The sequence below is a fragment of the Astyanax mexicanus genome, chromosome 6 (genome assembly GCF_023375975.1).
Source record: "Astyanax mexicanus isolate ESR-SI-001 chromosome 6, AstMex3_surface, whole genome shotgun sequence".
Lineage (NCBI taxonomy): Eukaryota > Metazoa > Chordata > Actinopteri > Characiformes > Acestrorhamphidae > Astyanax > Astyanax mexicanus.
Window position 1 is genome coordinate 50,374,679 of NC_064413.1, and position 5,191 is coordinate 50,379,869.

At 39.4% G+C, this 5,191-nt stretch overlaps 1 long non-coding RNA gene across 1 annotated transcript; it reads left to right on the top strand.

The window, feature by feature from the left end:
- Nucleotides 1–4,004: 4,004 nt before the first annotated feature.
- Nucleotides 4,005–4,816, top strand: LOC111193288 (uncharacterized). The gene is made up of 2 exons (XR_002650406.2): nucleotides 4,005–4,088; nucleotides 4,212–4,816. It is a non-coding gene; the product is annotated as an uncharacterized LOC111193288 (long non-coding RNA).
- Nucleotides 4,817–5,191: the final 375 nt, after the last annotated feature.

Consider the following 5,191-nt stretch of genomic DNA (forward strand, 5'->3'; position numbering starts at 1 on the left):
ACTTGAAGAAGATTTGAAAAAACAGTAAGATTTTTAGGGATTTTTATTTAACTTAAAATATAGCATTCTTTAATTGGTATTGTTTGCATTAGAAATATAAACAGCTGTAAAAAAAATAAAAAAGCCACTTTAGTTTCTGAATCAGTTTTTTTTTCATGTATAGGTATATGTTTGAGTAAAATCAGCATTGTTGTTTTATTCTATAAACTACAGACAACATTTCCCCCAAATTCCAAATACAAATTGTAATTTAGAGCATTTATTTGCAGAACATGAGAAATGGCTGAAATAACAAGAAAGATGCAGAGCTTTCAGACCTCAAATAATGCAAATAAAACAAGTTCATATTCATAAAGTTTTAAGAGTTCAGAAATCAATATTTGGTGGAATAACCCTGGTTTTTAATCACAGTTTTCATGCATCTTGGCATCATGTTCTCCTCCACCAGTCTTACACACTGCTTTTGATAATTTTTTGCCACTTATGCTTGGTTTGATGGCTTGTGATCATCCATATTTCCTTGATTATGTTCCAGAGGATTTCAATTTGGTAAAATTGAAACTCATCATTTTTAGGAGGTATTTGAGCTTTATTTCATGTGGCTCAAACACTTAGCAAAAATAGATTTCCTTCTGTACTTTTTGTAGAAAGCCTGGTCATTAGTCCTATTCCTAAAATGCATGACCGGGTCCATCTTCAGTTGAAGCTTCAGTTGAAATGGAAATACATTTGGAGCTGTGCCGTAAAGCCTGTAATAAAAATGACCTCTGCCTGTGTTAAAGGGGCTTGCTGCGGTCAGCTTGACCATTAAGCCGTTAACAAGCAGCGCTGCCTCGTTTATGGTGGTGTTATTTTTTTTGTCTGTCTGGTCGTAAATGTGGTAGTAAAGGCTTGTTCATGGGAGGGCCTCGCCCCGGGGCCAGAGGCGATCACACTGCAGCTGTTAATGAAGTGGAAAATTAAAGAGAGCACTGAACGATAGAATCACACTCCCCTTCAACAAGGACTTCCACACCTCGCCATCCCCACCCAGAGCCGCGGCCGTGCGGGCCGTATAACGGCAGGCTGGGCAGTTCGGTGCTAATGGACCACAGCGCGCTACAGCTAGCCCTGCAGGAAGAGCGCTACCTTCTTTCCTCTCAGCAGAAACGACCACAGTGTTTCAAAAATAATAATAGCAGTGAATAAAAAAAGCAGTGTCCGGTTTTCACAGAAACTTAATTTGATGCTATTTTACATTTTACTTCTACTTTTCTACACAGTGTGATTTACAATGAACATGATCTAACAAAGCTAAACATCCATACTTTTTATTTCTCTAGTAACAGAAATACTCATTATATACTTTTAATTGTAAACATTTGTGCTGGAGTAGCATTAGCATTATGAGCTAGCGTTAAGAGCTAGTTAGCTCTTTTGCCGTTCAGAGGTAAGAATATAGGACCGTAGCCTTAACATTTACTGTGTTAAAACAAGCTACATGGGACAAACCGCTAGCTTTCCTCAGGGGTCCTCAGTGTAGCTCTGTCTGGCCCAGCCTTAGGGCGTTTTCACACCAGCACTATTTGGTCCGGTTAAAACGAACTCTGGTCCGTTTGTAACTTTAGTGCGGTTCGATTGAGCAGGTGTGAAAACAGTATTCGCACTCGGGTGCGGATCAAAAGAACCGGACCGAGACCAGCTAGAGGAGGAGGTCTCGGTCCGGTACCAAACGAACTCTGGAGCGGTTCGCTTGTGGTGAAAACGTGATCCGGTCTCGATCGGATCCAGCTATTAAATATAAGCCATTTATTTAAGCTAAACTGCTGATAAAGCAAGCACAGTTTAAACTGATATATTAGCCAGATAATGCTAATTACCACAGCTGTGAACAAACGCTGTGTCCATGCACGCACTGTCCGCGCTGCATTCACTGCTCACAGCCGCGTGACTCTGTTTATTATGTATAAATCTGCGCTGCACGTAGAAACACTGTGTTTGAAAGTGCAGCGTTTCAGCGTTCAGTGTTAAAGCACAGATATCTGCGCTGGAAGACAAAATCTTCTCGCTGTATTTATTTTTTTCGTATATTTATATTTAACGTACTCCTGTGTCAGACAGTGCTGACCAATCAGAGGACACAGGCTGCTCGCGTGGTTTATTGATGCGCATTTTGGTGCGTTTACATTTATGCCTATGTGAAACCAGACCGAACAGAGCGAGAAAATGCTCCAAGAAAACGAACTCATTAGCCTAACTGATTCAGACCAGAGAAACGAACTACAGGTGTGAAAACGCCCTTAGTGTAAATCTGGAAATCCTAACTTCCTTTAAATAAACAGAAGTGCTTATAAACAGTTGAAATGAATTGAAATGATTTTTTTTGTTTACTTAGCTTAGCTTTTGCTAAATTAGACGGAAAACATGGCAAGACCCCTGTGCTTTACTAGTAGTGCACCTTATAGTGTAAAAAATATGTTACATATACGAGTTAAAATGCACTCCAAGAACGTTTTTTGGACAAATTGTGAATAATTGCCCATATTCTTCTTTTTAAATAACGTAGCATAAATGTAAGAAATGTAAAATACTTAATATTTATATTAGTGGGGTCAATTAAAATACTATATATACTATATACTATATACTTGTTTGTATGTTTGAGAGGAAATAAAGCCAACGTGAGGTAAACATCTCAGCTTGGTTGTAAGTATTTCTAAATTAGAACTTGATTAGCTTAGTATAAAAAAGATGTTTTCACACCTGTAGTCTTTATGGCTTTCTATGATCGGGATCAGTTGATGAGTTTTTTAGTTGGAGCGTTTCTCCCTCTGTTTGGTTTGGTTTCACACAGGTATAAACCAAAACCACCAAAATACGCAACAATAAACCACGAGAGCACATCGTCTCCTCTGATTGGTCAGAGCTGTCTGGCGCAGGAGGAAGAAAGTAAATATAGTGAGAAGATTCTGTGTTCCAGCGCGTATATCTGTATATCTGTGCAGTGTGAAGCTGCTTTAACACAGAACGCAAAAAAAAAAAACACTTCTGCTCTGTTAAACACAGAGCAGAGCGTTTCTATGAAACGTGCAGCACAGATGAACGCTGCACATGTGGCGCTCTTAATGTGAAAACAGCATGGAGCAGCAGCAGAGACAGCATTGGTTCATACTAGTATATTATCTGGATAATATATCAGATTAAACTCCACCTAACCAGCAGTTTAGCTCAATTAAATAGAAGTATATTTGATAGCAGAGTCAGCTAGAGACCAGATTGTGTTCACACCACAAGCGAACCACTCTAGAAAAAAAAAGAAAATAATAATAAAAAAAATCTGCCAGTTGCAACATTTGTGTTTGCATCATTAAAAGATGCTTATATGTCACCAGGCTGTGTAAAATGAGCAAATTATGTAAGAAAGTTGGGACTAAATTTCATATTTAGTAAGTTTTTAAATTCATGTGGTAGAAAGTGATGTGTGGGGAATGACCAAAGATATTCAGACCACTTCAGTTTCTGAATCAGTTTCTCGGATTTTGCTATTTATAGGTTTATGTTTGAGTAAAATGAACATTTTTGTTTTATTCAATAAACTACAGACAACATTTCTCCCAAATTCCAAATAAAAATATTGTCATTTAGAGCATTTATTTGCAGAAAATGAGAAATGGCTGAAATATCAAAAAAAGATATAGAGCTTTCAGACCTCAAATAAATTATTCATAATAATTTCAAAATATTTATAAAGTTTTAAGAGTTCAGAATCAAACAGTATTTGGTGGAATAAGCCTTTTTTTAAAATCACAGTTTTCTTGCATCTTGGCATCATGTTCTCCTCCACCAGTCTTACACACTGCTTTTGGATAACTTTATGCTAATCACTCCTGGTGCAAACATTCAAGCAGGTCAGCTTGGTTTGATGGCTTGTGATCATCCATCTTCCTCTTGATTATATTTTAGAGATTTTCAATTTGGTAAAATCTAAGAAACTCATCATTTTTAAGTGCTCTCTTATTTTTTTCCAGAGCTGTATATATTTAATTAAAGGAAAGCGCCGTGCTCTGTGGTTAGCCTGACCGTGACTGGCCTTGCCGAGGGCTGCGGAGGTAGGTAACCGGCGTTCGTGTCACGTTGCCCCCTCGCTCTGAAATATCTCCACCTGTAGCATAAAAACACCAGCGTGACCTCAAACTTCTCACCGAGCTTTCTTTCTGCCCCCTTCATCACAGAACCGCTGGCTTTGAACCCGGGGCAGATGCCAACGGCTGCGCCAAAGGCAAGAACCAGCGGAAGATTTAAGAAATGCCTGAAGAAAGCTCTGTGATGCTTTAATAAGGATTTTTCAATGTTTCAGATGCACCCCTCCGCCCCTTCACCCTCCCCTCCGGGCCTTTGCTTAACACTGGAGACAGCTGGAGAAAAAAACAACACGAAAACAGTGAAAGCTGGGCACGGCAGAGCTGTCCTCTCTTCCGGGCGTTCACCGCTCTTGTCTCTCCTTTACTCTTTTTATATCATATAAGTGAGAAATGCTTGTCAGAGCCGTATGAACTGAGCTGCATTCCCTCAGGGTAACACACGGATAAGATCAGGCTATTGTGTAGTTCAGAGAGCAGCGGAGAAGCAAACAAAGAGGAAACTGAAACTGTTGTGAAATTGTTACTTTAGACCGTCTGTGATCTCTTTCCATACCTCTGTCTGATGATATGCCTCCTCTCCTCTCATGTTTAGCAGTCAACAATCTCTCACCAGGAGGTGCGCTACCCAAAGTACTGAAGGAGTAGCCTGTGGGAGCCTGAAACTGTTGTTAAATTAAACTGTAGCGTTAAACTGCCTCTGTTCTCTTTCCATACCTTACTGTCTGTCTCTGTAGGATCTATCTTTATAGCTATGCTAGCAACCTATCTATCTGTCTGTCTGTCTCTCTATCTATCTATCTATTTGTACTGTCTGTCTGTCTGACTGATGGTGTGGGTGAGTTTAGAACATGATGTTTGGACAAAACAAAACCCCCTGTAAATAGTCTCTCTCTCTCTCTCTCTCTCTCTCTCTCTCTCTCTCTCTCTCTCTCTCTCTCTCTCTCTCTCTCTCTCTCTGAGCAGAGAAGCAAACAAAGAGGAAACTGAAACTGTTGTGAAATTGTAACTTTAGACTGTCTGCGATCTCTTTCCATACCTCTATATATCTATCTATCTATCTATCTATCTAT